Consider the following 13,138-nt stretch of genomic DNA (forward strand, 5'->3'; position numbering starts at 1 on the left):
ACCTTCTACAGGGCGGAGAGAAACAACCAAACAGTAAGGTCAGCGCAGGGCAGGGGATGCAAAATAGAGCAACATTTTCCAGGTATCAATACGTCGTAAATGGAGCGTTATGGAACTATAGCCATAATATACCAAAATCATCAAATAGTGCGCGAAAGTTTGTTCGGTAAGGAAACTTGTTCGGAGTGTCTCGAAGTGAGGTTTTGTCCGAGTAGGCTGCCTGCCTGTAACGCTACGGTTGCTGCGCTCTACTGAACTTGTAACCTGTGCTCTATGGCGCCTGATTCACCATGAGCAGCTACACAAATGACGAACTACCTGAGATTCACTTTGCTCACGGAGCAGAGGGATGCAGTTCACTCGTGTTAATGTACCTCTGCAGTGCCCCTGCGACGTGGCTATCGTCGACGCTGGCGGCGCACTGTTCCTGTGTACAAGTCATTGAGAGCATAGAGATTGACTTGGCTGGCCAATTCAATATGCAGCAGCTTATGGGTAGTCCCAATGTGTTTTGTGGACTAAGAATGCAGTTCACGTGTGATGTTCAAGTTGTGTTTGGAGGCAGTACATGGCTGACCTTGGCTGTTGTATGGGGCAATCATGCTGACTACTGTGGCCTTGAAGCTTTTCCTGAAGCAAACAACTTGGCTTGGAAGACATGGAGTATAGCCGAGAGTACAGGTCTAATGGCTAAGGTTCCATATGGTACTTTGGTGCCAGACAAGCCGTTTACTTTGCCTACTAGAAGGAAGAAGAAGCTAAATGCTGACGAGTATCTGTTTATATGGGCCATAGTAGCCAACAACAATTGTAAAATGAGGACTACTGGTGACTGTATGTTTTACTATAGACAATAAAAATTCCTTATCTCCTTTCCTTACCAACACTTAACGCCTAGAAAACATCGCTTGAGAGGAACGGACATACTTGCACCCAAAAAGACGAGGAATAGTAAGGACTGTGGGATATGATAATGTCCCGGGTTCGATTCCCGGCGGGGTCAGGGATTTTCTCTGCCTCGTGATGACTGGATGTTGTGTGATGTCCTTAGGTTAGTTGGGCTTAAGTAGTTCTAAGTTCTGGGGGACTGATGACCATAGATGTTAAGTCCTATAGTGCTCAGAGTCATATGATAATGACGTACTTTAGCGTTTCTAAACAATGCCTACAACCAGCCTCAGAGCAACCGCTCACTCATCATTATCACTGACGGGCTTATCTGGAATATCTCAAAATAAATTGGTTGACATCCAAACTGTGGTGTCACCGCCAGACACCACACTTACTAGGTAGTAGCCTTTAAATCGGCCGCGGTCCGTTAGTATACGTCGGACCCGCGTGTCGCCACTGTCAGTGATTGCAGACCGAGCGCCGCCACACGGCAGGTGTAGAGAGACTTCCTCGCACTCGCCCCAGTTGTACAGCCGACTTTGCTAGCGATGGTTACGTTCTCATTTGCCGAGACGATAGTTAGCATAGCCTTCAGCTACGTCATTTGCTACGACCTAGCAAGGCGCCATTATCAATTGCTATTTATCTTGTGATGCATGTACCGTCAGACCGATGTTCACCAATTATGGATTAAAGTTAAGTATTCCAGCAGCTACGTACTTTTCTTGCTAGTATAATTACTTTACCTGTTCCAGACCTCACGCCATCCTGCGCGAGCTTAACGCGTGCCCTTCGGCCTCCCGTCCTTGTGGATTGGCTGTCTTGCCAGTCCACAACACTAACCATAGGCAAAGGATCCCATCTTCGAATATATAAGATTATCCAAGGCGTGCAATTTCTTGTTCCTGGAAGTTACGGCAGCTCAAACTCAACAACGATGATAACTTCCGTACTTCGTCCTGTTTACGATTGAGACTGCTTTCACAAGGTAAGCTCTGTTTATCGTCAACATCTGTCACCAGTAGGTGTGTCAGTCCCTATTACATTCCAGAACTTTGTAACCAGTTAAGGTTTTAGGTGAAACGCTGGGCAGAAACTGTCGGTGAAAAGTTAACTGGACCTTTCATTTGACATTCCCGATTGTATGGAAGAGTTATTCCCATTCTTTGCTGATTTAATTGCTTGTACTGTTGAAGATATTCCTGTCAACACACGACGAAGGATGCTGGACGATGCTCTGCCGCAATCAGCTCTGGCAGTCTGGAGGCATTTGAGTAAAGTGTTGGGGCGCATGTGTATGGGGTGTGCTGGTCCCCTAACATTAGTAAAAATCAAAACATTGATGTGGTTTACTCAGACACCTCACAAGAAGAATTTGCCACATATGGTTCCAGAAGTACCGTGAATGTCCGTCCGCAGCAGGAAAATTGTTGCGCGCAAAACAATCACGCAGCCCTCGAGCATCACGCCCCCAGGAGCGGCAGCGGCACCAGGAGAGAGACGCGTGCTTCAGTAACCGTGCACGAGCGGAAGTTGCCGGTTGCAAGCTGTAAGTCAGTCCGAGTCTTGCTATGGAGTTCCTGCAGAATGTCAGTCGTGTGGCCAAGTCTTCGATTGAGGTAGGAACGGTGACCGATAGATTGCGGTTAGTCTTCAGTAGAAACAAAACAGTGAATAGAATTACCGTGTATGGACCTATGGACCTATACCATCAGCCTAGAGATTTAACTGAGTAGTATTGTTTTGCAACCGTTCTTCGAATAGAACAGCCAGACATAAGTTAGTTTTCTCCCGACTTTAGTTCGTAGAACTTTATATAATTTGCGTTCGTGGAACAGTAGTCAACGCCGCACAGATTGGCTACCCTGCATTCTACAACTGCTGTAACGGATCTTACCAAAGCTGAGCAATATATTTTACTATTCACTATTCTGCGTTACTTTCATTGTGTGTGTACTGCCCTAGAAACGACGCGTCCGTTCTATTAGGACACCTTTATCAGTCTTTCTCAGCAGCAGCGAGATTTTGATCAGAGTGGACTCTCCAAATCCACAACAGTTGATTGCATTATTAATAACATCGCACTCTACAGTACGAAATGTCAGCGTAGTTGATTTAGTAATCAAACTTTACCACTTAAGACTACAGAAAATTCACATCGAACTTTGTGAGCCATGGATACAATTTTAAAGTTTGCCTAGCATTGAATGTTAAACTAAAACCATTATCTTCAACTAACGCAGTCGGGTGTTTAAGGATTCGTGTGTCTGACGGCTTAAGGTAAATTTATTCAATATAGAGCGGGAATGAATATGTCACAGAGTGACGATAAACGTTGGTACCAAAGCAGGGATCTGACTTCAACTCCTAAGACTGAGTCAACAATACGTCGACATGCCTTACTAAGACAAATAACCTGTCTCTTCTGTCTCCTTTGACTCAGAAATTAATTAGTAAGTGAGGTATTTAGTATAATAGGTACCAGTTGGGGCTAGTTATATTAAATGCCGATACGCGCTTGTTGCTGATTGGCTGTCGCGTTATGCTCGTAGCTCCATAATTATGCATTTCCTACCCGTGATTATCTGGTAAATTTGTTTCGATTCGACGCCTCCTACCCTGTTCTGGCCTTACTACCGGGTTGTTTCTCTCTGTCCATTTTTATGGCCACACTCGCCTGAGTGTTCTCTGCAGATTGTTGCCGAGAGTTCATGAAAAAAACACTGTTCCTGAAAAAGCTATCACATAAGGGAAACTTTTTTCTAGTATGTTGTGGTGAATGCCAGAGTATAACACACCGTATGAGACTGGGATAGATTTTGCACCCAGAAGTGACCATTAAGTGTTTGTGGTTTGTCGAAATTACTCCTCGAAACAGAAGCGATGGACAGGACGAATGTGCGGAGAGGAGCCTTGTTTTCCACTGGAGAGGCCTTACTGCAAAATGCTTACGACTGACAGAGAGGACTCGTGGCCATCTGGCTTTCTGCAGTAGGAAAACATATTCTGGCGCTAAACTTGTGCCTCTGTGAGAAACTGCGAGAGCTAACCTTGCCATTGTGCAACCATACTGAATCTGAGGACTCCTTGCAACATCCAGTGAGTCGTCGTTCTGCAGAGCAAACGAGTGAGAACGTTTGCTGGACGCATGTACGCGAAAGTCACAACAACTGGCTGCAGATGAAATACACTCCTGGAAATTGAAATAATAACACCGTGAATTCATTGTCCCAGGAAGGGGAAACTTTATTGACACATTCCTGGGGTCAGATACATCACATGATCACACTGACAGAACCACAGGCACATAGACACAGGCAACAGAGCATGCACAATGTCGGCACTAGTACAGTGTATATCCACCTTTCGCAGCAATGCAGGTGCTATTCTCCCATGGAGACGATCGTAGAGATGCTGGATGTAGTCCTGTGGAACGGCTTGCCATGCCATTTCCACCTGGCGCCTCAGTTGGACCAGCGTTCGTGCTGGACGTGCAGACCGCGTGAGACGACGCTTCATCCAGTCCCAAACATGCTCAATGGGGGACAGATCCGGAGATCTTGCTGGCCAGGGTAGTTGACTTACACCTTCTAGAGCACGTTGGGTGGCACGGGATACATGCTGACGTGCATTGTCCTGTTGGAACAGCAAGTTCCCTTGCCGGTCTAGGAATGGTAGAACGATGGGTTCGATGACGGTTTGGATGTACCGTGCACTATTCAGTGTCCTCTCGACGATCACCAGTGGTGTACGGCCAGTGTAGGAGATCGCTCCCCACACCATGATGCCGGGTGTTGGCCCTGTGTGCCTCGGTCGTATGCAGTCCTGATTGTGGCGCTCACCTGCACGGCGCCAAACACGCATACGACCATCATTGGCACCAAGGCAGAAGCGACTCTCATCGCTGAAGACGACACGTCTCCATTCGTCCCTCCATTCACGCCTGTCGCGACACCACTGGAGGCGGGCTGCACGATGTTGGGGCGTGAGCGGAAGACGGCCTAACGGTGTGCGGGACCGTAGCCCAGCTTCATGGAGACGGTTGCGAATGGTCCTCGCCGATACCCCAGGAGCAACAGTGTCCCTAATTTGCTGGGAAGTGGCGGTGCGGTCCCCTACGGCACTGCGTAGGATCCTACGGTCTTGGCGTGCATCCGTGCGTCGCTGCGGTCCGGTCCCAGGTCGACGGGCACGTGCACCTTCCGCCGACCACTGGCGACAACATCGATGTACTGTGGAGACCTCACGCCCCACGTGTTGAGCAATTCGGCGGTACGTCCACCCGGCCTCCCGCATGCCCACTATACGCCCTCGCTCAAAGTCCGTCAACTGCACATACGGTTCACGTCCACGCTGTCGCGGCATGCTACCAGTGTTAAAGACTGCGATGGAGCTCCGTATGCCACGGCAAACTGGCTGACACTGACGGCGGCGGTGCACAAATGCTGCGCAGCTAGCGCCATTCGACGGCCAACACCGCGGTTCCTGGTGTGTCCGCTGTGCCGTGCGTGTGATCATTGCTTGTACAGCCCTCTCGCAGTGTCCGGAGCAAGTATGGTGGGTCTGACACACCGGTGTCACTGTTTTCTTTTTTCCATTTCCAGGAGTGTATGTTAGGGAATTTTGGGAAAGTTCGTCGGATGTTTGGTACCCTGGAACGAGAAATGAGGAGGAGGGGAACTGCCCAGGAGGAATTGTCTGTTGTGTGGTAAAATGTGACGACAAAGTTTCAACCCTCTGGAAGTGCAACAGAGGGGAGACTTGCATCGAAACTGCCGAGCTAGATAGTGGAGAGTCATTCTTTGTGGCAGGATGATAAGACTGAGTGAGTTTGTTCTGTGGAATCAATTGGTGGTGACAGTGGTGAGAGCCTCGCGGAGTGGCCGCGTGGTTTGTGGCGCCATGTAACGGATTGCGAGGCCCCTCTCGCCGGAGGTTTGAGTCCTCCCTCGGGCATGGGTATGTGCGGTGTTCTTAGCATAAGTTAGTTTAAGCTAAAATAAGTAGTGTGTAAGTCTAGGGACCGATGACATCAACAGTTTGGTCTCTTAGGAATTCACACATATGTGAACAATGATGAGTGAGACTTCATGATGATACTTTCGAGAGACCGTGTAGGTACTTCATCTCAAGACTTTGTAGTCAGAACTTGGTCTGCGCTCACCCTCGGTGCTGTTCCAAGGCTGTAATTTCAGTCTAATGTATGTTGTTTTGACTCCTTTGCAGCATTTGCTGGATTTCATTCCAGTTTAATGTTCAATGATTATTCTGAGAAGCATTGGAATTTTTTTTCCCTTTAGTGAAGCCAGTTTTCTGTCTCTCACCTGAAGTTGCATTTGCAGTCCGCTTGCAATGGTGATTTGCTTTTTAAATGTGCTCCCAATGAATAATTCTCATAACTACTATCATACGGTTGAAATACGATTCCTTGGGTGCCATCTCTGTACTCTGGTCACATCCTAAACCTTATCCCAGTCAGAGAGCTGATCCTTTGTATAGCCTGCGGAGGTGCGGTGCACTGCAAAATGTATAAAGTTCCACCCACGCACGCCTTCTTGAAGTTACTGGCATGCAGTTCCAGCAGCAAAAAGCAATAGAAAAAACAGCTACACATGTCCTAACTACAACTCGCACTAAAATTTTTTTGTCGGTGGAAGAAATAGTTTAATAAATGCATTTATGTGCGTAAAAATTTCGCTCTATTACGATAAGCTTGCAGACACCAGTTCCTATCAAGCTTTACTCTAAACTGTACGAAATCTGAAAACTCCACAGGCACACATCATCCACAACTATAGCCAGTTTATGGTAATTCTTCCCCGAAAGCTTACAAACTAATAGTTCTCTCAGAATCGTTCGCTTAAATGTTGCTGTAATCAGTCACACGGTACATACTGTTTAAGTTCGCGAGTAAGCAACACGCCACGCGGAATTTAATTATTTAAATGTCTCCAAATGTTCCAGATTTCACACTGTGCTTTAAATCGAACTCTCTTCATCACGGCACTTCTCAAAAAATTGGTGACAGAATATTACAATATTAAAAGTTATGAACGGAGCACATATTAATAGGTCTGATCACTACGAGATCCAAGCCCCGACTCCACTTCCCTCTCTACACGAAAGAAGCCCCTAATCCCCACGAAATGCGCGAATATGCTAATTTCTAGAATGAAATTTTCACTCTACAGCGGAGTGTGCACTGATATGAAACTTCCTGGCATATTAAAACTGTGTGCCGGACCGAGACCGTACACTTGCCCGCTTAAGGCAAAGGTCCCGAGTTCGAGTCTCGGTCCGGCACACAGTTTTAATCTGGCAGGAAGTTCCATGCTTATTTCTGATTGGCACAGAAACATCACACCCAATCGGAAAGCAGCATCAAGTCCTCTCAACCCCGTGTCTACACTATGTTATCAAAAGTATCCGGACACCTGGGTGACACTGACTTACAAGTTCGTGGCGCCCTCCGTCGGTAATGCTGGAATTCAGTACGGTGTTGGTCCACCTTTAACCTTCATGACAGATTCCACTCTCTCAAGTATACGTTCAATCAGGTGCTGGAAGGTTGCTCGTGGAATGGCAGCCCATTCTTCACGGAGTGCTGCATTGAGGAGAGGTATCGATGTCGGTCGGTGAGGCTTGGCACGAAGTCGGCGTTCCAAAACATCCCAAAGGTGTTCTATAGGATTCCGGTCAGGACTCTGTGCAGGCCAGTCCATTACAGGGCTATTACTGTCGTGTAACCACTCCGCCACAGGTCGTGCATTATGAACAGGTCTCGATCGTCTTGAAAGATGCAATCGCCATCCCCTAATTGCTCTTCAACTGTGGGAGCCAAGAAGCTGCTTACAACTTCAATGTAGGCCTTTGCTGTGATAGTGCCACGCAAAACAACAAAGGGTGCAAGCCCGCTCCATGAAAAACACGACCACACCGTAACACCAACGCCTCCGTATTTTACTGTTGGCGCTACACATGCTGGTAGATGACGGTCACCAGGCATTCGCCAAACCCACACCCTGTCATCGGATCGCCACATTCTGTACCGTGATTCGTCACTTCACACAACGTTTTTCCACTGTTCAGTCGTCCAATGTTTACGCTCCTTACACCAAGCGAGGCGTCGTTTGGCATTGACCAGCGTTATATGTGGTTTATGAGCAGCCGCTCGACCATGAAACGCAAGTTTTATCACCTCCCGTCTAACTTCATAGTACTTGCAGTGGACCCTGATGCAGTTTGGAATTCCTGTGTGATGGTCTGGATAGATGTCTGCCTATTACACATTACGACCGTCTTCAACTGTCGGTTGTTTCTGTCAATCAATAGACGAGATCGGCCTGTAAGCTTTTGTGTTGTTCGTGTCCCTTCACGTTTCCACTTCACTGTAACATCGGAAACAGTGCACCTAGGGACGTTAAGGAATGTTGGAATCTCACGTACATGGTGTATGACCCAAGTGACACCCAATCACCTAAGCGCGTTCGAAATCCATGAGTTCCGCGGAGCGCCTCATTCTGCTCTCTCACGGTGTCTAATGACTACTGTGGTCGCTGATATGGAGTACCTGGCAGTAGATGGCAGCACAATGCACCTAATATGAAAAACCTATGTTTTTGGGGTGTCCGGATACTTTTGATCACATAGTGTATATACAGAGCCAATATAAATTTTTCACTGAAACAGAACAATAAATTACCACAAATAAATTTTGAAAACCCCTTTTAACCAAACTCTTTTTCCAAAATTGAAATCTCATTTCCGTAATACCATAAATTGACGAAATTGTTTCTACCAGATGGCGCGATGCGAATGACTTACACCCACGTCATTCTCGAACTTTCCTCACGTGACCAATTACTTCACTGTAAGGCATTAAAAAGTTAACATAAAACAGTATTCCACATTCACAACTGCTTTCTCTCTCATAACTAAACACAATAATAGTAGTAACTAATAAACGATTCCAAAATTAAAGAAACAGAACCGGAAATAAAACTGACAGTAATTTGACTGCAGCTCAAACAGTGTCGTCATCTAGTGACCTCTATAATATCGCATAGAAACTACATACACTCGAACCATCAGACGCCACATGTCTTGCGCGTGACTCACATTGCACGCCTGTTCACATATCTCCCATCTCAATAGGGACGATGTAGAGGCGCTACACTTCAAGCCCATCTCACACACGAGAAGATTCGCAATACGTTTACTAGGTGGTACATTTTACTCTTGCTCAGCAGAGACTGGGAATGGCTAGCTCACGTACTGAGACTCTCACGTGGTACAATTCGCGGCGTGGGAGGTGGGGAGCTTGTTAGACTGTGTCCACAGCAGTGTGCACAACCTGGCTATTCTGCAATCTTTCTCAAAAGGTTTAAAGAACATTATTCGGAAAAAGAAGAAGAAATGATTCCATCGTATCTTAAAGCTTCATTCGCCAGCTTCGCCATGAACAACCTATCATTTCTCTGATGGTCATAGTTAATGTTATATTCTGAAACAATGGAATACACTGCACGAAATTCGAATAGTTTACAATGTAAAGTAAGAGTTTCTGTGAATGTACCTCTGTTGCATGTTAGACCATTCGTTACTGAGAACGAAGGAGTATAGGTAATTTCTGAGTTATTCTTTAAACTTCGGAGCAGTCTATAACTGTTCCCAATCTCGAGAAAACGGAAGACATGTAGCACGCTCATCTCCACTCACACACCGAGCAATGAAATGTTAGTAAAATTGTTTTTATGTGGTAAACAGCTGGAGACACCAAAACGTGATTCTGCAAAATGACAGCACGTGAAGAGGAGGGTGTTTTGACACGTGGTTAATATGTGAAACTATCATCTCTACAGTTATATACAAGTAACTGCAAAGTTTTTCACTGCAATAATGTAATTTTTAAGGATCATCGGTAGCTGGGGAAACGATAAGTGCTGGGATTTCTCATGAGCTGTAGGCTTGCGTTGCCTTCATTTTCTGTTTTAATAATAAACCGTTTCAGTGTTCCGTTGCAATTTCAACTGCGGTAGAAGGTTCGTGTGGAGAATCTTTGAAAGCTCAGCTCTATTTTGACCAAAAAAGCAGTTTTTAACATGGCAATGAGGGAATTGTAGGTGTCAATCTAAGCTTGCCTCTTATGAGACTTCTTCGAAGAAATAAAGGATATAGAAGTGTTTTAGTTTCTGTTATTATACAAGGTAAAGGACTGTACTTTTATTATTATTATTTTGGCAGATCATTCAAAAAAGGTTTTGGAGCATCGAAGCCCAGTAAAAACAGCATTTATTCTTAATGCACTGAAATGCAAACCGCATTTATTATTAAAGCATTCTAACGCATACGATTAGGTGATAAAAACGTGCAAGACTCAGCTGACCGTGGGCGATATCAGAGGAAAACTTCCGGAAAGTTTTCGCTATGCACGGGGTCTATCTGCATAGTGCGACGTTGCTTTTTGCAGTGATGGTAACCCCAGCAGTGCGTCAACTCATCGGATTCTGTCGGAGACCCAGTAAAAAAATATGACATGTTCACAAATCATCATGAAAACACCGGTTCGCGTTAAAGTTATGATTTTACATTAAGGTTCATCTTCCTCGCAGATGGTCATACAACACGACAGCTCTCTAACATTGCCCGTTTAGAAGAGACTTCCTGTTCGACTACGAAAATCGTTGGCCTTTATTCGGTGGTTGGCTTCTGGGAATTCCTTGCACGCATATGCACCCATGGCGCCAGCTCTTGTCTTGCTGGCACGTTACTCCTTCGTGAATGACACGAGAATATGTCTCTGTTAAGTTTCCTACCGAGGTAAGTTTTGTAGGAGGTCCGTGACCGACGTCGCCCTTGTGTTCTAGACCGCGTTTGAACTTACCGGCCTTGCACTCACTTCCTGTACCAAGGGGACGCGTGTCGCTAAACGTGTGGCTTGGTGATACACTATTATTTTACAATGAAATGAATACCCTTAGCTGCATACAGGCGTTGATATAAGTCAACGGGGACAGTTGAAAATATGTGCCCGGACCGTGATTCGAACCCAGGATCTCCTGCTTATGTGGCAGATGCTCTATCCATCTGAGTCACCGAGGACATAGAGGATAGTGCGACTGCAGGGACTTATCTCTGGCACGCCTCCCCTGAGACCCACATTCCCAACTTATTGTCCCGCACTATATTCATAGTGCCCCTGCCCATCATAGTCTTTAGTCGCGGCTTTATTGCCGATTCCCCTAAGAGTTCTGGCACTGTTTGTGCATCCGCGCAGAAGAAGGTGGTTAGACGGCCGGTGAGCCTTAACTGTTCTTTCGGACATGTCCGAAAGAACAGACAACATCTTCATATACATTTTTATTTCCCTGGAAATAATTAAACAAACTCTTACTCAGTACATAAAGTTAAATTTCTCGTAACAACTTCCAGTCCATCCCAAATGTATTAGAAGACAGGCAATAAGACGGTTTTTCACCATAATTATTCAGTTGTGTGCTTGAAAATGTTATAAGAGAATGACAAACAGAGGAATAAAAGCAACATTTAATCATTGCATGGATCTGGATAGTTCGAAAGATGCAACAAATTATTTGGCCTTTGCAGATGATCTCGTAATAGTAAATGGAACCTTTGAATGCAAAAAAAGGAGGAAGACTAGAATTTATGAAGGAAACAGCTGAAAATGCCGGTCGGGAAAAATCTTTTGGAGAGATTCAACACATGACCATCACAAGAACTTTAAAAACCAAGTACAGTACCACTAAGAAAACAAAAAAATTTAAATGTATGAATGAAAATAAAATCATCCAAAGTGAAAAAGAGCATTTAAAATAAGAACGACACAAATGAAAAGAGTATAGACGAAAAGGAGAAAGCTGTACAGTAAAAAACGTTTTCATGAAAATCTAAAATTCAGGCATTGTAATATAGATGTAAAATCGGAAATGTTCTGTTTCGGTAACATTACTCTCTGCATGCAATTGGACAGTAGAAAATTTAGAAAGGAAAGAAAGGAAAGTTTGCGAAAAATATTAGGTCCAAACAAGTAAAAATAAGATTTGGATTTTGAGACCATATAAGAAGGAAATACACTCACTGTCTAACAGCAGATGTGATCAGCAAAAGGTGTGTTCCACTCTACGGACACGTAGAGATAATTAAGTGAGACGGATTGACAAAGAAGATCCACGTATTCTGCCAAAACAGTAGAAAACGCTAAGAAATTAGCTGGAGAGTCACTAGAAAAAAAAATCATTTAGAAGAAATGCAGATTTACTAAGAGACCTTAATCGTCAGTGACAACTTCGTATTGGAAGTTAAGAAATTCAAAGATTTTCAGGAAGATTAAACAAAGAGGAAGACAAGTGGAGTCAAGAGGACAGATGAGAGGAAAAGCAAATAAATGAGTTTAGCAGAAAGATGAAGGAAAACAGAAATAAATAGTTATAACGACATGGTAAAGATGAAGGAAAAGAGAAATAAATAGTTATATTGACATGGTCCTTAGCTGGCCTGAAACGAAATAAAAAAATTTTCATTAGCACACATACAGCTGTGAGGTGACGAATGGATACGTTCGTATTAGTACGTATTGAGTAGGTTGAGCGCTGCATGCATCCTGTGGAAGATGCGCTCAGAAAAAGAAGCAGAAATCTACATCTACATTTACGCATATACTCCACAAGCCAGAGTACGGCCCATGGCCGAGGGTACCCTGTAACAATATAGTCATTTTCTTTCCTATTCCGTTCGCAAACAGAGTGGGAAAACGACTGTCTAGGTGCCCTAATTTATCGTATCTTCGTTGACCCTACGCAGAATGTATGTTAGCAGTAAAAGGACCGTTCTGCAGTTAGATTCAAATGCCAGTACCCTAAATTTTCTCAGTAGTGTTCTTCGAAAATAACATCGGTTTTGCCGGCCGGTGTGGCCGTGCGGTTAAAGGCGCTTCAGTCTGGAACCGCGTGCCCGCTACGGTCGCAAGTTCGAATCCTGCCTCGGGCATGGATGTGTGTGATGTCCTTAGGTTAGTTAGGTTTAAGTAGTTCTAAGTTCTAGGGGACTTATGACCACAGATGTTGAGTCTCATAGTGCTCAGAGCCATTTCAACCATTTTAACATCGGTTTCCCTCCAGAAATTCTCATTTCAGTTCCTTAAGCAACTCTGTAACACTTGCGAGGTGATCGAACCTACTGGTAATAAATCTAGCAGCCCGCTGAGGCGTAGCGCCGTATAACGATCCTG

The sequence above is a fragment of the Schistocerca serialis genome, chromosome 4 (assembly GCF_023864345.2).
Source record: "Schistocerca serialis cubense isolate TAMUIC-IGC-003099 chromosome 4, iqSchSeri2.2, whole genome shotgun sequence".
Taxonomy (NCBI): Eukaryota; Metazoa; Arthropoda; class Insecta; order Orthoptera; family Acrididae; genus Schistocerca; species Schistocerca serialis.